Genomic DNA, 20,716 nt, shown 5'->3' with positions numbered 1-20,716 from the left:
CGTGAAAAATGATCAATTTCACCCGAAATTACGGTACGTAATAAATGGACGCTGCCTAATGCAGCCTCGAGGGGCTGCGCGTATGCAGTTGCGACATTCGGTTGCTTAGCCCGCTCTAGGTCATACCGGGGTGGCCGCCGGTACCGTACGTTGTTAACGACGGAGAGTTATGGGCATAGTTTAACCATCACCAGATAGTGGTCAGAGTCGATGTTAGCGCCACGATAAGTCCTGTCGTCGATAATGTCGGAGAAGTGCCGTCCATCAATCAGAATGTGGTCGATTTGTGATTCTGTCTGCTGAGGTGATTTCCAGGTGTATTGGTATGTAAGGCTGTGCTGGAAGTAGATGCTACGAATGGCCATATTCTTGGAGGTGGTGAAATCAATTAGTACGTAAGCCGTTTTCTTTCGTCAGCCGATGGGCGCTGAATTTTCCAACAGTCGGTCTGAACTCCTCCTCCTGACCAACCTGAGCGTTTAGATTTCCTATGATGATTTTGACGTCGTGGCTTGAGCAACGGTCGCGCTCGCGTTCATGCTGCAACTATGCTGAAGTTGAAGAACCGGCCTTTGATCCTGATGACGTTCTCTTATTGCCACTGAAACTAAGCGGGACAATGCTACAGTTATTGGTTGAATTGATCACCGTGAACTTCTATTTAATATTATATATTGGCTTTTCTCGGTGACAACAGACAAAAACAGCATATTTTGCGTTACGCGTTTCGGCTTACTTCACTTCAGCCCTCATCAGACGCCTAAAATTACATTTATTAAACAGTTACAATTTACAAAGAACATTTCAATTTTCACATAAACACTTACAACATGCTGAACGCAACCTTACAGCTTGGTCTGTCACTACTATACTAATGGTTTTCCCAAAACCCCAATTAACGAGCGCACCTTGCTCATCACCCAGTTTCATTTTCGTCAATGTTTCCTCTCTCAGTCGTCCGTGTATGTGGCTCTCCACGCAGTCTCGCCAATAGACCATTGTACGTGGAGTTGAAATTACCGCACTCACGTTGCAGGTTTACGGTCTCTCTTTCTCCCTGCTTTTTGATATGGAAGACCTCTGCGATCATCCTGGTCTCTGGGTTCTCGATGCGTTCCAAAACAGTCGTTTTTTCGAAATCAAAGACATGGCCTTCTTCGATCGTGTGCACTGCTAATCCCGATTTTGGATTCCTCTTTTTGCTGTCATTCTTGTGTTCCGCAATCCTCACTTCCAGCATGCGTTTCGTCTGTCCAATGTAGACTTTCCCATCAGCCGCACCACATGGTATGGAGTACACCACATTCTTCTGCTTCCCTGGTGGTATGGGATCCTTAGTTTTACTGAAAACAGTGTTTTTGATCTTGTTTTGCGGACGGGAAGCAAGGATTACATTATTTCTCCGCAAGATTTTCCCAAGCTTTTCACTCAGGCACGGTATGTACGGCGTAGACACATATTTGTGGGGTTGATCTAACGTACTATCTACTTCCATTGTGTTATAGTGTTTGTGTACGCGTTTTTTCCTAACTCTGTTTATAAACCACGGTGGGTAGTTATTTTTCCGTAGGATTTTCGTTGCTTGGTTAAGCGCTTCTTCACGTTTTTCCCCACACGTTAGCTTAATCGCACGATCAATTAGTGCGATCGCAGTATTTTGTTTGTGTTGGAATGGGCTTTTAGACGTGAAATCCAGATATCGTCCATCTAACTGTTTGGGAAGCCAGGATGTTGTTATCTGGTTATTTCCACGTTCCAACATCATATCCAGAAATTTCATCTTCCCACCCACTTCAATTTCTACCGTAAATTGTATTCGATCGTGGAAGCTGTTGAACGTATCCACGATCGTTTGGATGTGTTCACGCTTCGCAATACACATGCAGTCATCTACATACCGTTTATAGACTTTCATCTGAATTTCTTTCTCCTCCAGGTGTTTCATGCACTCCTGTTCTAGCTTCTCCATTACAACGTTGGCGATTACTGGTGACAATGGTGAACCCATCGGGACCCCAAACGTTTGGCCGCTAGAACAGGAGTGCATGAAACACCTGGAGGAGAAAGAAATTCAGATGAAAGTCTATAAACGGTATGTAGATGACTGCATGTGTATTGCGAAGCGTGAACACATCCAAACGATCGTGGATACTAGAGATGGTCGGGTTTCACATTTTTCAAACCCGAACCCGACCCGTACCCGACCTATTTTATTTCTTCAAACCCGGACCCGACCCGAACCCGAGACAAAAATTGAAAAGTAAACCCGTGGTGCGGCTGATGGTAAACCCGTACCATGTGGTGCGGCTGATGGGAAAGTCTACATTGGACAGACGAAACGCATGCTGGAAGTGAGGATTGCGGAACACAAGAATGACAGCAAAAAGAGGAATCCAAAATCGGGATTAGCAGTGCACACGATCGAAGAAGGCCATGTCTTTGATTTCGAAAAAACGACTGTTTTGGAACGCATCGAGAACCCAGAGACCAGGATGATCGCAGAGGTCTTCCATATCAAAAAGCAGGGAGAAAGAGAGACCGTAAACCTGCAACGTGAGTGCGGTAATTTCAACTCCACGTACAATGGTCTATTGGCGAGACTGCGTGGAGAGCCACATACACGGACGACTGAGAGAGGAAACATTGACGAAAATGAAACTGGGTGATGAGCAAGGTGCGCTCGTTAATTGGGGTTTTGGGAAAACCATTAGTATAGTAGTGACAGACCAAGCTGTAAGGTTGCGTTCAGCATGTTGTAAGTGTTTATGTGAAAATTGAAATGTTCTTTGTAAATTGTAACTGTTTAATAAATGTAATTTTAGGCGTCTGATGAGGGCTGAAGTGAAGTAAGCCGAAACGCGTAACGCAAAATATGCTGTTTTTGTCTGTTGTCACCGAGAAAAGCCAATATATAATATTAAAAAAAAAAAAAAAAAAAAAAAAAAAAAAAAAAAAAAAAAAAAAAAAAAAAAAAAAAAAAAAAAAAAAAAAAAAAAAAAAAAAAAATGCTACAGTGCCAGGCCAACTCAGGACACAAGAGACTCTCCGGTAATCCCAGGGTCGGCTAGCTACTGGGTAATTAAGGGCTTTTCGCGAATACAAAAACTAACAAAACGGAACTTTCACTTTTCTTATGAATTTATTATAAAATTGGATGGTGGGGTTGCAAGCGTCTTCCCTCTTAGGCGCAATCGGCCGGCCGTGGCATGGCCACCTTGGACGGCCGAGAGAAGAATCTCCTTGACGTTTAGGGCCTTCGGCCAGAGATTTTGGTCCTCCTAGAGGACAAGGTCCTTAACGTTTAGGCCCGGAAGCTTAATGGCTTCATGAGCCGAGCCGTGTGTTGGACGGCGGAACCTATTCAAGGTCCGAAACAAAAGAACAAGAGGTCCTGAGCTAGGTTTCTTCCCTTGCGCCCACTTAGCTCCTGCTAAGGGCCTAGGGGGGGAATTGATATTAAACCACTGCACCACGTCTTCAGCACACGGACGCCTAAATCGAAAGAGGCCGATTATTGGCAATGGCCGTCCTTTCCCAATTTTCCCACATTCCGTCATTCTCTCTTTATCTCGTATTACCTCATTTCTCCAGCCATTTCTTATGATTGGTAGCGAAGAGAAACATTCACAGCTGTACTAGACCCTATCACTACTGTGGTAATTCTGTTGTTCTTACACAAGAAACGTGAAGCGTCCGAAATTCAACATAAATACAAAACAAAAATCAACAATTTTGTAACCAACCGGTTACACCCTCTGCATATTACCCATCATTATAACATCTGTTGGGGCCTTCCTTAGCCGAGTGGTTAGAGTCCGCGGCTACAAAGCAAAGCCAATCGCTAGTCCCTTTACGACGTTACTTGATTTCTCACGGCTGGCTTGCAGGGCCTGACACCAACTCCCTAGATTTCCGGAGTCCTTCTCTGGCACTCGAACGATGATCAGCCACCCCTGACATGGGGAACCGTAAAACGGGGTATATTTGATAATGCAGGTAACTTTAATAGTGCGTTACCCACCACATACTAAACGAAATATCATAATTTGTGTTAATCGGTTAAGCAAATCGAATGCAATACTAAAGCATATTAGTATGACACTTCATGTTTTTCATTTGAATCGAGAACATTTGAGAACATAAAATAATATTAAAAATTGATACAATTTAATCATTTTCGAAACGCTCACAAACAATCTGTTCTACGATCAGTATTTGATATAGTTTTGAATAGTTGGTCACTTATCTTTGACAGCCTAGTTATCATAGAAGTCGAATATGTTCTTAAATCTCTTAGCGAGAAACATTTTAACAAACCGGGACCATTTTTGTAATCTAAGTCAGTAATTTCCATATAACGATAAACGCCTAGAGGTATGCAATGCCTCATAATGTTAAGTTATTCATCCCATTTTGTTCGATTTATACTCCATTATCAAAGTAACCCCAAAACAGATACATGGAAAATTATATATCCATTGAAAATAAATCTTTTGGCATTATATCAACTGCAATCGATAACTAGGAAGCCAGTATCGTAAAATCGGGTGTAATTGATCAGAAGGGTGAAATTGATCATTGTATCGCACGATTTTATTTATTCGTAACGGAGCACAACTATCAATGTAAGCTGCAGTAAATGAACGTTGTTTGTCGTAACTATTGTCCAATTGAGTGTTGTGAAGTTTTTTGGCGTTAAAGAATGTTTATTACTATGAAAATAATGTAAAATTTCAAAATCATGCACGGTGTAGTATTGACAAACACCTATGAACTTCTATTTCTAAGCAAGGATTTGAACATGGTATAAAACTGAAAGTTTGTGAGGATGCTTTAGATATATCCCCAAACCAGATTTCATCACCCAAACTCTTACCAATTAGCTCATATGGTTGAAATAATTGAATTTTTGTTAGATACCATTGAATTCCTTAGGAAATTGCATACATTTAGGCGTTTTTCTCGTAATTCTCGAAATATAACTATTCCTTATATATACAAATATTGCATTGATAAGAATTTGACAAGCATATTCGGATTCAGGGAGCTCAAATTTATCACGTAGAGTTGTTTTGAAAAATAACAGTAATGGCATTGACAAGTGATCAATTTCACCCCGAAATGAGATCCCCTGATTTTTTATTTTAGAGATATTTGTTAACATTAAAATGACATTTGTTAGAAAATTTCGGTACATAAGTCGATGAGGCTCACCTTCGTACTTCTTTTCCTGCATTTAGTTGTTTGGCATTGTTAACATTATAGAAAACAGACTAGAAAAACCGTGAAAAATGATCAATTTAACCCGAAATTACGGTACCGTAATCCGGGGTAACATTGATCACTTTTCTGAATGTTTCTTTAATATTTCGTTTGAAAATGCAAATGTTGCAAATTTTATATTTTTAAAACAAGTACTGCCACCCATAGCTCGAGACTATATACTGTATTTTGTTAATTGAAAGATTTAAGCATGTTAAAAAAATGTTTTAGGCGATTTTTTGAATTATCTGATATGGGGTAACATTGATCACATATATAAACAAAGTTTGGTAATACTGAAAATGTCGTTACTTACTTAAACCATGGCTCCTGAAGCCGAATATGAAGGCCAAACGCTTACAAGTCATTTACTTTTTGAGTTATATTAAAATTAAAAACACCTCGAACCACGGAATTCGCCTAAAGGTAGGCAATTTCCTAAGGGAATTCTACATTCTTAACAGTAATTCGGTAATGTTGCCTAATTGAGCATACTTATAAAAGTTTTGACAACGGAATCGTTTTCGGCGATGCCATTTTTAGTAAGAATCACATTTTCCTTGCTTATATCTTTTGCAGAACTTGTGTGAGACATGAATCTTCGGTAGTGTCATCCTTAACAATTAAAATCATTATTTCAAAAAGTTGATAAATTTACGTATAAGGTGAACTCAATTTAGCGTTAGCGTTAGCGTTAGCGTTAGCGTTAGCGTAGTTACGGTATACTTCGTAGATCGGATACTAACAACATTAATGTTTCGTTTGATAATCTCATCAAGACTGCCTTCAGGAACAAGGCTGGGGAATAAACCTTGAACCAATCTTGAATAATATTACCAAACGCAAGAATATTGCTATTCCTGGCCACGCCCATCTTTACCGTAACTTGGGATAAGGGAAGGAAATGTTGATGTAGCACTTACTTAATGAGAGGCCACCGACTCAGCGACGCCCTCATAAGTGCTACGGAGGTGGGGTTTGGGAGGGGTATAAGGTCACGTCTGGATTCGCCTGAGAAGCTGGCGATGGACCCAGGGCATTTGTAGTTTAATTGTTTTAAATTTAATCTTTTGATAGCCGGCAATCAAAAGAGAAAACATGTGTATTTAACTTTGGAGACAATTAGTTTTCTGCTCAGTATTGTATACAAAACAGAACCGATCCCTCCAGGGTCATCGGACAATTCTTAAAAAAAAAAAAAAAAAAAGTACAAACAAAGAACTATAAAAACGCGTTCTGAATATGTAAGCGGACAAAAAACTTGCAAGCACTACGCGCTCTCTAAAAGTAAACTGACCGGAACGGGCAAACCGAAAAACTGTCTGTGAAAACGAGCAAAAAAAATCAGTTTCGTGACAACTGACATGTTGAAATGCGTTATCGAACACCCGGAAAACGAAAAAATACCGATTCTAGAAGTTTCGAAGCATCATATAATCAGACTAATTCTAAGATTCTATGCATAATAATAACGGAACAAACTCACCGGATTGATGTGTTGTAATTATGTCTGTCCCCTCCGGACGGAAAAATATGTTTCGTCTTGATACCATGGCAGCCAAATCCAGTTGAATCACAGCATCAGGAACACAAGTCACTCACTTCACTTTCATCTATTTTTATTATTTTTTCTCGTACATAACAATTATATTTAAACAATGAATATTTGAATATGAATTAGCAGAATAAAATTTCTGTTTTGACGGCAGAGAAAAATTTTCGCGTCCGATTTGCATCACAGCACACTTCGATCCTCTCTACGTATAAGGTGAACTCAATTTTCTCAAAAACATTAACTTTCATTAGCTCATGAATATAAGAAAGAGAAACACCATTCATAATTTGGAAATGTTTCATCAATATTATACGTATTTTTGATGAGATGAGTCATGCTTAAGTCAATGTTACCCCGCTGATCAATGATACCCCGGATTACGGTACTTGTTTTAAGAGTATAAACTATAATCCTTTGAAACAAAATGCATTAATATTCAAGTTTTCTTCGAAAAATCTATCAAAGTTACCCCGTTTTACGGTATGTGAAAAGTATTTGCTGAAAAGCTAAATCCTTTAATATTTTAAGAATATATTGTTAAGCCAAAGTTGTTTAATACTCATAAGGAATCGTAAAATTATCTCCCCACCTTCTAGTTACAATTAGTCTCAAAATATTATTCATTCGGGGTAATAGCCCATTTGGAGTAATGGCATTTGGGGTGATTTTTTTCTGTTCGGGACATAAACCACTGCGACCAATATTTGATCTATTGTAGTATATCCCGTGTCCTTTGTTTAGTGCATGTCGTGTTACCTTATCACTATTGAGAAGCGATAAAGTATTCGGTTTTCTTACAATTGTAATTCCTAACTTGATCGCAGGAAAGGATTCTAATTGGAAGGTTCCGCTATCTATACCCTTTGAAGAATGTGGTGGGATCACTCTCCACAGGCGCGCCCCTTTATCAGTCAAAATCGGATCTCTTGATAAAGCCAAGAAGTTACACCGATATTGTCCATGCATCAGAATCCTAGTCCTTACTTCTTCAAACTAGAGAACTAAATAAATAAAAGATTAGAAAACAAATTGTTGTATTCGACTCATTTTTTTTCCTTGTCTCTAGATCATTCTCGGCAACAGGAAAAAACCGAGGCTTGTCACTTTCAACAAGGTTTAAAAATGTAACAAGGACTAAAAAATGTTCCTTTGATTACTATAATATCCTGTTCTCTTCGTTTGAAGCAGTCAGGACTAGGGTTCACTGGTAGATCTTTACCCTATAACGCACCAGGAAAAGGTGATCTACCCGCGTTATGGGTCATGGGGTGATGGTTACGCTTGTAGATTAGAAGAATTGTATTAAGAGAAGTTTTTGAATAACTGTGAGCAATATTTTGACACAAAACTTGATAGATTATGTTTGTTTGAGGTTTGAACCTTATTCAATAACCTTCGATAGACTTCTGGTTACTGAAGGAATTTACCTAAAGTTTTTGAATAACCACAGACAATTGTTGAAATCATAACTTGATTTTTTTATTATTATTTTATTAAGCATTTACGGGTGTGAACCTCATTCATTATCGTCAGAAAGGTCACTTATTACGCGTGTAGATCTGAATGAAAACCTGGCTAACCATATAGAAGCGTTGAACTCAAAATATATTAGATCACAGTCGTTTTATCCTGTGTGAGTATGACTAAAAATGATGTAGCGGTCAGGGTGAAGAGTAGACTTACATCCAAGAAAACGAAAGTACTCGATCCATCGACGACACTCAGCTCGAGCGACACAATCACTTTTTGTTTCGGAGTGAGTTTATAATTCGCAGTTCAAAAGCACTTAACGCGTTTTGTACACTATACGTAGACTTTATCGGCGAATCTTCAATCAAATACTGGTTTTATTTACACTAACTTCTTAAAAACTTTTTTATTTCACGTAATTTTCCTTGAGAATTGAATTGCACTGATTCTAGTAAAACGTCCGATCCCGGCGAGATGTAGAAGGCGCACTGCCGTCTGATGGGTTTCCCGACAGCACGTAGACCCCGATTTCCACCCATAAAAGTGAGATCTCGTTCGGGAAATGATCGTTCTTGCTCCAGCTCTCCCGCTCTTGGTTGATCTGCTCCTTGTACTAGCGCCAACGTTGCTCCGTCCTTACATCGTCGTACTCGCATACATTGCCGGTATCATGATAGAGGTGTTGGATGGCTTGACCACTAAGGCAGCAGGGTGTCATCCAGGTTGACACGTGGAGTGCTGATACATCTGGGTTCTACTCGGGATGTCGCATCGCTCGTTGGGTGCTATATCGGACGACCACATATTATTTGCATGTGAACAAATTATAAAGCTCATGATGATCATATGATCTATATCTAAAATACCTGAAATCTAAGATGTTCCTGAGTTCAACTATAATTATCTTTAATTTAGCAAAAGCTTCAATCCTTGGTTAAGCATAAGTTTCATCGTCCTAAGTTTTCAGAGCATTTATGAGTATGTGCTGAATGAACTATCAAATGCATTTAAATTCCATTCACGCAATGTTCCGTAAACGGAACTACGTAAATAGAATTTACGTTAAATTATTTTCAGTGTAATTCACATTATCTTACGCAGATATTGTTGATTCCTAAAAAAAGATGATCATAAGCATTTATATTGAGGTTGTCTGTTAGTTCCAACCCATGTCCCAACCTTTGCCAGCTAGCCTAGCCCATAAATCCAATGCTTTATCCATCCTAGTTTCATCACCAGTTCAAACGAATAAACATCACAGACAGCTGTATTCTGTATAGATTTCCCCCGCAGGTCTGACAATCAACAAATAATTCCCATTCTTTCAAAGATGTTGCTTTTTCTTATAGACGCTCCCAAGGATCCCATCCAACGCACCTGCCTCCATCACCGAAGTAAAGAAGAAAAATGTTATTAGGGTCAATAAATAAATTTCAAGTGACATTTTATTGCTCCCCGCTAATTTTGTGGCATTGTGTGCGAATTCCAAGGATGCGAGCCAAGGTGTGCATGTTTGAGCACAGTTGCCATCGAAGAGAGCAATAATCCTTGCTCTGGTGGCCAACCATTCGACTGTAGAGTCCGCTTTCACTTGCCATGCCTTCCCTCTGTCTGACCACAAGATGGTTTTCAGACAAAGTCAACGGCTGTGAAATAGAAATGTCTCCGGTGGGATAAATAATATGTTTGTTTATGCTTGGAATGCAGAAGATATGTTTCAGCTCGAATGGAGAATTCCTCACAGTTGACTGTTTCGTACTGTCACGACCGTAGCGCTAGAAACAAGTATTTTATACAATTCTTGAATAGTCATAACATTATACCTTCATCGAGGGAAGCTTTGAAGATCTTGCAACTAAATTTATGTGTAACCAATCATACAATATCTTCCTTGGCACGTTGAATGAAGCTCGATTTCCGGTACGATAGAAGATCACTTCAGGTTAAAAAAATCCTTCATGGGATTTTATGAGATGTAATTTCAGGAAGATGAGAAAGTTGAAGGGCTTTGACAAATCGTTCTAACAAAAAGTAGATAAACACTGTGCACAATGGACCGAATCGACAATTTAGCCGGAAATTTTTTTTTCTGTTCTCGTAGATTTTAGAAGTTCGATGTCTTCAGAGAAGTTATTCGTAATTGAGTTTTGCATATTTTAAGAAAAAAAAAGTTAAATTAGGTGAGTTGAAATTTTTAATCAATTTTTTTTTGTTTGATGAAATTTGTGGCTGCGTTCTTCTGCAAACTTTTAGAAAATGTTATTTTGAACAACTTTGTCGAAGACACTTTTGATCTAACTCTTCATTTGAGCTAAGTAAATTGATTTTGAAAGTTTTAACTTAGGGTGGACCCAAAAAATCAGTTATTTTGATCTAACTTTTTTATTTTCAGTTTAATGTGAATGTGGTCTTTAGAAGAGAGGAAGTAAAGATACACATTTTATCTGAACATCGCAAGCTTATAATTCTTGTGATTTTGAAGTGGAAAACTATAAAATCTTTAGATATCCATAACTCATGGAGTTGGTTCGATAACATTTTTCTTTTAGTGGCATTAGAAAGGCCATACAGTAGGCAACTTTTGCTGTAAAAACTGTGAGAACGTAATTTTTGTAAATTGATAAAATTCACTTCGAAAATACACTAAAAAAACTCGAAATTCGTTTGTAACTTTCAAGATTTTAAAGTTAACGGCGTGCCGTCTTCAGCAAAGATGTAGAATTTAACTAGATCTACCTGTCTCCCGAGGGATCAGTTTCAGTAGGCAGACCGCCCATCCCACCTTGACCTTTCTAGCCTCGACGAATTTTTGGGTTGCTGCGACATGTAATCGGATCGTCGTTATTTGCTTACCCCCGTACGCTCTTCTCAGCCGGATGGACTGCGGTGCTTCCACTCACGTCGTCTTCTGTTGTGATTTTGACCAGTTCTCTACATTCCTCTACATGCCTCCTGGAATAAGGCTCTGCCTCGTTTCCCAACGACTTCGCGACGAGTTCCCGGTAGGCCGAACTCTTGATCGACGGATCTCTTGAGCTCAAAGAGCATGTCACCTTTCTGGGTGCGCCTGGTTCTCACCACGTTTTCACCCAGCTCCTTCAGCTCTGGATCCTCTGTCACTCTCCTGAGAATCACCGCGTAGCTTGTCTTGTCACTGGCCTCAATAGGTCAGGAGAAGTGGATGAACTTGTCATTCATTTTTCTGTCAATTCTCATATAAAATCTACTTTTTCTCTGACATAAATTCACTCTAGGTGAACCACTTCCCCTGGCCTATGATTAGAGCATCGCCCTTGAACCTCTCACGAGGTGACCGTCGCTTTTCTTTCTTTTTTGGTTCATTTTTTTTCTTATTCCTCTCCCTACGTGCTGTATTCTTCTCCTCTTGGCCTTTCACGGTGCGCCATTCACTGCCGTTCTGCTCGCTGACGCACTCATTGTCACTTCTCCGCTTTTTGGGATTTTCCTGTTCTCCTGGTGTATCCCTCGTTCTTTTTCCCGAGTGGGTGGTCGGATTGCTCCTAGGCGTCTCCTGTGAAACGGCTGTTGCATTCACCCAAATCAACGCCTTTTCGGTTTTTTTCGCTTTACTCCGCAATTCCTGCAGTCCGCATTCTGAGGCTGTAACGGTGGACTTGATGCTCGTGACCAGCTGCTTGATCCTGAGGTGGATATTGTTTTTGCTTTTGACGAACTCATAGAGTTCGTTGACCTTTCTCTTTACTTCCGACAACTCTGACTTCTCCTGCTGCCGGTCGTCTTGAACAGTGCTACTCCCCGACTTTGGCGTGAACACTTGACTCAGGAAGCCTACATCCTGCTGGTTTCCCGGTGGCTCACTCGATGTTCTGCATCTGCTAGTGCTGGCTGCTACCGTCTGTGGTATCACTGGCGATCTTCGTTTTCTCCACTAGATTCTCCATCCAAATCGATTATTTGTTCCATTTGATTGGGTCCCCCCTTCGAGCCATTATCTCTACTCGTTGTATATAGTCGCCTCTCGTGATCCCATGGTTGCAGATTCCATAGCAAGCAGGAAGGCCATGCTAGGGTTTACAACATTTCTTCATTTAGAGCCGGATCGGCGTAAGTTAGGAATGTTCAGGCATTGCAGAATTCGCTCTCATTTGAGTATGAAGCACGATCAAAGCAAGCAAAGAAAAACATCCCATCTGTCGCGGTCCACGATCGTCATTGTATCGCAAGGTGTAACAAGTCTGATAAATGGAAGCAGCGAGCGAGAGCCCCAAAGAGAGAGCGATGATAAAATCAATTTTTCTCGCTTGTTTACCGTTGGGGATAGGTGTTTTTCTTTACTGGAACGATAAACAATCCACGGGCTTGGAGCATGTTTAGAGGGGTTTTATCATGCACTACTATCCCCCAATCTGATCAAAGTTGTAGCAATATACGATAAACAGCCTCTCATAATGTGCAGCATGTTATGATAGTTACAGAGAGCGATACGTGAGAGATTCTCTCAACTTTCTCAGGATTCAACCCCTGGGAATGTTACATCTTAGCCTACTACTCACCGAGGTTGGTAACGAGTTTCGAACGTACACGAAGGCCTGTGAAGGTTTTATCAGGACGGAGGCAGTTTCCTCATAGTCCTATTCGCCGTTTCATCTTGGGTCACCCTTCCTTACTCAGGGAACAGTAGAGTGCGCTGCCAACTCACGACTGTTAGTCGACGTATCAAATTCTTAATCCGTTTGCTGTCCGTTGTTTTGTGCTGTGACTAATAACCATAATCAGGATTTTATTAGCATCCATCCTGATGTGCCGGTTGGCACTCCAGAGGGCTAAGGCACTTTGAAAGCGGTACCAGGTCGCTTATTCAGGGCTACTTGCCGATATGTGTTTTTATTTTATAGAGATTCAACAGAGCCCACTGTTGAACCCTCGCCACATCCTATGTAAACCATGCTTGAGCCTCTGGTCAGATAGACCAGATGCTCGACCACCTCCCGAAGGAAGTGCTAAAGGGTGTATTCCATACGGCTTTATGTACGGAAAGGTAAGAATCCCAAGCTCCCACCTGGCACCCCATCACTTTACATGATGTCAGAAGGACAACAGTACCTAGGTTGCGCTACCAGCTAAGTACGCAACCCTTAGCTGGCGGTCTTTGTCATCGTTAGTCCCGTGGAAGCGTGAGGTAGGGGCTTGCGATGATCAGAGCTATGTTGGATGCTCCTTCCTGGTTGTCGACTCACCACCAACCCAATCGGTACAATCTAGCGGTTGTTTCGGTACAATCTTGCGTGACTGAAACAACTTGATGTCGTCAATGCGTACGCTCAGCATCTTGAAGCAGCTCTACGATGGACATCTGAATGGCGCAAGATCACTGGCATGGAGGGTTAGGACAGGGAAGGTGACGGCTACGTCAGCACAGCGAACAGTGGAAACCAACCAGCTCCTATGGGGTACCGTTTTGATTCATATTACGGACACTTAAGGCCTCTTTGAAGTGTGAGTCATCTAAAAGCATATAAATTAAATCAATGTTTATGATTCCTCAGCGTTATCATGCTATCAGGACACTTACCTTTCAAATGGTAGGTGAAGATTTGAATTCCACAACTTCAATAAATTTAAATAAATAGAAATGTGTGCCCTCTTCGCGATTCTTATTCCGGACACCACCTCACTTTTGCTCCATATTTCGGACGCTTTGATTCAAATTCCGGACAGCTCGTGAAAAACAAAGTTGGAACAGTTAAATTGTTAAATAAACACTACCAGATATTAGAAAAACGTCAAAACTAGTTAAGCATTGTAAATTTTCATGGATTGCTATGGTAAAATCATATTAAAACGAGTCTTCAAATTGGGAACTTTCTAACGGAAAATTTTGAAACATTTCAATTGAAACCTTTCCCATACAAAGTTGAGTGTCCGGAATTTGAAGCTGTCCGGAATTTGAATCAGAACGGTAAGTTAAGGATGCTGCTCAACAGCTCAAGAACAACAAGGATGGTATCGGAGCTGAACTTATCAAGATGGGCCGGAGAGGTTGGTCGTTTATCTGCATCGGCTGATAGTCAGAATCTGGGAAACGGACCAGCTACTGGAGGAATGAAAACAAGTCGTTATATGCCCCAGCTATAAAAAAGGGAACCAACAGAAGTGTGAAAAATATCGGACACAATAATCGGACTGATGGTGAATGCGCCAAAATAAAATACATGCTAGTAGGCGGAACTGAGCGCGACAGGGTCCGCCTAGGAAGCAGTGTCCCGATAGACGGGGATACCTTCGAGGTAGTGGACGAGTTTGTCTACCTCAGATCCCTCAAATACCTCGGACTGACAACAATGTTAGTCGATAAATACGAAGGCACATCATCTTTGAAGTCATGCCTACTATGATGCTCAATGGCACCGTAGCTTCCACCCCAAGGGGGTGGTCACTCTAAACACTTTGCCGGCACATATTTTTTTTGAGTTGTGCCTTCAGAGCGCCAAGGTGTGCCAAGCGCGCCAAGCTTGCTATTATATAATATGCTATAAAACCCTATGAACTAAAATTATGGGAAAACATTGTCAGCAAACATTGACATCTTTAATTTTCCTGTGTGGTTTCACTTCACCAGGAAAGACTTTTTATTGTGCGGTGGTATTCCGGGATACATTTTACATAATCACAGGGGAAAAGTACAGGATGGCCGTGTTACTGGTGTGAAAAATATTTATGGGTTTAATGGGATTTTTTGGGAAACGGTCACCGATGTTTGGGTGGTGGAAAGGAAAGGGGTATAGCCCACATCTAAATAACGATGTGAGTGAATAATAATTGAAAAATATTATTGACAGACCAATGGAATCCGCTGGGTGTATGTCGACGTTGATATCAAATTTTGAGGGAGGCAAGAAAGGATATTCCTAGAGGGTAATATTTAGGCGTTTGCCGTAGTATTTTGTATTTTAACACGCTCTTAGGTTTCCTCCCACATACCCTTAGGGCCCATTCACATATCTCATAACGCTGAAGGGGGTGGATGGGTGGGTGTCTTCAAGATATTACAGGTCATATAAAACTCGGAAAACATTCTTACAAAATGCGTTATGAGGGGGTGGGTGAATATTACTGGTGTACTTGATGTTCATAAAAAAATGTTTTTCAGCTGTCAGGGACCGTCGGCGTCTTCCCATCATGTTGGAAGTAGCGCTTATGTTTACTGTTCTCAAAAAAGGGAATACCGTAATCCGGGGTAACATTGATCATTTTTCTGAATGTTTCTTCAATATTTCGTTTGAAAATGCAAATGTTGCAGGTTTTATATTTTTAAAACAAGTACTGCCACCCATAGCTCGAGACTATATACTGTATTTTGTTTATTGAAAGATTTAAGCATGTTAAAAAAAATATTTTAGGCGATTTTTTGATTTAGTTGATATGGGGTAACATTGATCACCTATATAAACAACGTTCGGTAATACTGAAAATGTCGTTACTTACTTAAATCATGGTCCCTGAACCCGAATATGAAGGCCAAACGCTTACAAGTCATTTACTTTTTGAGCTATTTTAAAGTTAAAACACCTCGAACCACGGAATACGCCTTAAGGTAGGCAATTTCCTAAGGGAATTTTACATTCTTAACAGTAATTCGGTAATGTTGCTTAATTGAGCATACTTATAAAAGTTTTGACAACGGAATCGTTTTCGGCGATGTCATTTTTAGTAAGAATCACATTTTCCTTGCTTATATTGTTTGCAGAACTTATGTGAGACATTAATCTTCGGTAGTGTCATCCTAACCAATTAAAATCATTATTTCGAAAAGTTGACAAATTTACGCATAAGGTAAACGCAATTTTCACAAAAATATTAACATTTATTAGCTCATGAATATAAGAAAGAGAAGCACCATTCATGATTTGGAAATGTTTCATCAATAAATGATAATACGAACTTTTGATGAGGTGAGTCATTCCGATCAATGTTACTCCGCTGATCAATGATACCCCGGAACTGCAACAATTATCGCGGGATTTCTTCATTAAGTGCTATCGCCAAGCTGTTCGAGCTGATTATCGTGGAGCCCCTATTTTCGCACTGTAAGCCGTACATTAGTACCGATCAGCATGGTTTCTTGGCTGGTCGATCCACGGCTACTAACCTCTTATGCCTAACATCGTATATCACGAACAGCATAACTGAACGTGCGCAAACAGACGTTATTTATACGGATTTGACAACTGCTTTCGACAAATTAAATCACCGCATACACGAAAAAAAACCGTTGCCGGATTCATGAACAAAAAGTCATGAATTCATAATATCTTATGTTTCATGATATCTTGACTAAAAGTCATGAAATCGTGACTATTATGCAAGAATTTGTATGCTCTGGGCGTTACACAAATCCAACTGTCACTTTCTTCACCTTAGTCGACGTGTCTCATGGCGATCGGTGATGTTTTTTTAGTGAAATAGTTTTGTTTTTGAAAAAGTTTAAATTTTTCGGAACTTTCTCATCATATCGATGATATCCTTGGCGAAATTCCCGTGAGTTCCTGCATTGTTTCACGACACAATTAATCTGCCGGAGCTGTTGGATGTTCCATAAAGTAGAAGAAATTGAGAAAAAATATATATAAAAAAAATGTTTGTCCTTATTTCTGTTGGATCCATACCTTATTTCTGTTGGAACCTAACCACCGAATGTTTGCGTTCCTGCTAAAGATGTTACACTCGTTAGGTTGGCATTTGTGGAATGTTTTCACGGTTTATTACAAAACTACCGGCACAAAAGCAGTAACAATTTTAATCTTAATATTATTTGTTTACCAATGGCAAAAATAAACTGGGATCTTAATTGACGTATAATGTTTCGTTTTCATGAAATGAGTTCATGATTCAGGGATCCTGCTTCATGATTTCATGGCTCGACGTGCCACTTTTCAGCACCAAAATTGGAATCATAAATGACAAGCATCTGAGTACATGAACAGTGCTTATGTTTTCATGACCTGTGTTCATAATATCAGATCCTGCTTCCTGATTTCATGACCAAAATTGCCACTTTTCGTATCAAAAATAGGAATTATTAATGACAGATGACTAAATCCATGAAGAGTGCTTATGTTTCCATGAATTTGATTCATGGTTCCAGCATACATGTTTCATGATTTGAGGATTTCAATTGACATTTTTCTTCGTTGAAAATTGAAAACGTAACGTACAGCCGGTGTTACGGTAAAATGCTTCATGATTTCATGACTTTTGGTCATGGTGTATTTTCATAACATGAAAACACACCTTCCTCCCGAAATCATGACTCTTTTTCTTGTTTTAGAGTGTCGCATTTTCACCCGTGTAGCCATTGCAAAGTTAGATAGGCTGGGAATCAACAGCAGCCTTTTGCAATGGTTTCAATCGTACCTGACCGGTCGTCATCTGTTCGTCGATTTGGGAGGCTGCCAGTCGCCTGCTTTTGCTGTCTCATCTGGAATCCCTTAGGGAAGTCATCTAGGGCCTCTGTTTTTCTTGATTTACTGCAACGATGTCAACCTGGTGATCAAAGGACCACGGCTTTCTTACGCTGATGACCTGAAGCTCTTTCTTCGAATCCGCTCAACTGATGATGCAGATTTCTTCAACTTCTGCTGAACGCTTTTGCTCACTGGTGCCATTTAAACTAGATGGATGTTAACTCTTTAAAATGCTCGGTGATATCGTTCTCACGCAAAAAAGAGACAATTGTCCATAAGTATGCCTTATTTGGTCAAGACATAGAGCGTGTTAACCAAATTAAGGACCTGGGAGTTATCTTGGATATCCAACTCACATCTCACATCAGCACATCTCGTTCGTCGTTGACAAAGCTTCCAAAATTCTAGGGCTTATCTTGAAAATTACTAATCATTTCTCGGATATCTACTGTCTTAAATCGCTCTACTGCTCCCTGTCTCTTCCCGTCTTAGAGTACTGCTCGGTAGTTTGGACGCCTCACTACAACAATGGAGTTGAGAGAGTTTAATCCGGTCAAAGGAGACTTCCGTGGTCGGATCCCTAACGGCTGCTGACTTATGAAAGCCGTTGCCAACTTATTCGCCTGATACACCTACCCGTCCGCAAAGATACAGCTAGAGCTTTGTTTATTGCCGATATTCTTGATGTTTGGCGCTATTTACGGTCTGCAGAGGCTTTTCAATAGAGTTGCTGCTCTCTTTGATTTCAACTTGTATAGCACAACTACTTCGACGAAGATTCAGTTCGTTTTTTGATAGATCGTAAGAATGACCAGTTTTAATATGTTTAGTTTTAAGATGACATCATTGAAGCCTGTTGCAGGTACAAGTACAAGTAAATAAATACTATGGGCTCCAGAAGGAACTGCTGTCATAAAAGATTCACCCCGCGCCAAATGCACGATGTACAAAATGCTCATAAGACCGATAGTCCTCTACGGGCTTGAGATATGGACGATGCTTGAGGAGGATTTGCAAGCATTTGGGGTTTCCGAAGGCCGTGTGCTCAGAACAATCTTTTGCGGCGTGCTGGAGAATGGTGTGTGGCAGCGAAGAATGAACCACGAGCTCGCCCAACACTACGGCAAACTTAGTATCCTGAAGGTGGCTAATGCTAGAAGGATACGCTGGGCAGAGCATGTTGCAAGAGTGCCGGACAACAATGCCCTGTAAAGATGGTGTTCGTTTCGAATCTGGAGGTTTGAACAGGTGCACCAGAACGTGGAGAGCGTGAGTCACAGTTGAAGATGGAGAGAGGTGGCCATGAACCGAGTGAATTGCGAAATATTGTTGGCGAGCTTTAATCAAGTTAATTGAAGAAGAAACAATAACATAAATTATAGTGTTATTTTTATATCTACAGTAAAGTTTCTTGTGGTCGGCAATTGTACGTGTTGTACAACTCTTTCAGTAGTATGCCTTAATGGGGCCCTATGTTGCACAATTTTTCGGATCTCAGCTATTTTTCCTGTGGTTTACTGTTCTTTGTAAAAGCCTAGAACAAAATCAGTCGTTATTATTGTCCCAAATTCTTGAGCAGATCGTATCATCAGAAATCACATTTCTTATGTTTTAGGGCCGCATCAGTCCAAGCCTGATATTTTTATAGCCGCCATCCTCAAAGGTCGAAAAACGATTTCCTTTTTCTCACATCTGGCAGGCGGCTAAGATTCAACTATTCCATAAAACCGGAAGACAATAATTGCAAAACCAGGCCGCTGGTACGCGAATTGACGCTACATATATCTATGCAGTACCTTCTTGATGATTTTCACGGCTTCGATTGTTTCGGAAACTACTGAACTGAAACAGTGCAGTTGAGCCAACACCATTGAACCTGGTGTTGACGATAGTACCGATTGCATTGGTGGCGAAGTTTTCCCGTTTCCATTCCAAGAATAATCCAGGACTCGACACACTAAAACCGATAAAGAAAGTAATAAAACGAAATTAAGCTTAACAGTTTAATCACGTAGCTGGATGCGGTTATTGTGCTGCTGAGTGTTCGATTTTATTTCTCAACACGCGACGAACTTTTATCCATTCAACGAATTCAGATGATGCTCTGGGGGTAGAACCGAGCTTGTCACACACTGAAATGACAAATTTGCTGCTCATCAATTTTCAATCTTATTGTGCATCATACAATGTCCGTAAGACTGAATAATATTTCATTACCTTATTCGTCGCATCTCATCATAATTCAATATCTTTCTATGAACAAGTATAACAAAGACGAAACGTATAATATTTTCCGTGCAGGACTACACTCGAGAGGACGATAAAAACGAAACAGCTCAATAGTTGCAAAGCAATGCAAGGCAACTATTTTTTGCTGTCAATACCGAGTGGATCGAGAATTTCAAAACAAGCTGCTTTACGATGAAGAAGTCGTTAAAACCGAATGCCGTGTACGGCGTTGAAAATTGGTATTTCGTGTCCTAAGTGTCCTGTGAAAGGATCTGCGTTTATATCTTATTACTTCGAGAAATATAATGAATCAGTTGAATAAATCAATTTAAATGCAGTACAATATACATATGAGATTTTTTTAAAAGAAAATTTGAAGTAAAAATATTGTTTTTGCGATATTTAAAAAATTACTTTGAGATTAAGGTCGTCCGATAGATTTGGCTCACGGTTTCGCGCATGTTTTCGTCGCCGGAGATTTTTTTTTTTCCTGTTTTCAAGCGTCTTGCTGGGTAGTGCTTCGTAAAGCCCAAGCAGGACAGTTCAGTTTTGCGTCGTCCGATAAATTTGGCTCACGGTTTCGCGCATGTTTTCGTCGCCGGAGATTTTTTTTTTCCTGTTTTCAAGCGTCTTGCTGGGTAGTGCTTCGTGAAGCCCAAGCAGGACAGTTCAGTTTTGCGTCGTCCGAAAAATTTGGCTCACGGTTTCGCGCATGTTTTCGTCGCCGGAGATTTTTTTTTTCCTGTTTTCAAGC

At 40.3% G+C, this 20,716-nt stretch overlaps 1 long non-coding RNA gene across 1 annotated transcript; it reads right to left on the bottom strand.

Moving 5' to 3' along the window:
• Positions 1 to 658: 658 nt before the first annotated feature.
• Positions 659 to 885, bottom strand: LOC110678722. The gene is made up of 2 exons (XR_002501883.1): positions 828 to 885; positions 659 to 760 (listed from the first exon to the last, which is right to left on the bottom strand). It is a non-coding gene; the product is annotated as an uncharacterized LOC110678722 (long non-coding RNA).
• Between the last annotated feature and the right edge of the window lie 19,831 nt (positions 886 to 20,716).

Source organism: Aedes aegypti, chromosome 3 (assembly GCF_002204515.2).
Source record: "Aedes aegypti strain LVP_AGWG chromosome 3, AaegL5.0 Primary Assembly, whole genome shotgun sequence".
Classification (NCBI taxonomy): Eukaryota; Metazoa; Arthropoda; class Insecta; order Diptera; family Culicidae; genus Aedes; species Aedes aegypti.
This window is presented reverse-complemented; position numbering and strand designations above follow the sequence as displayed.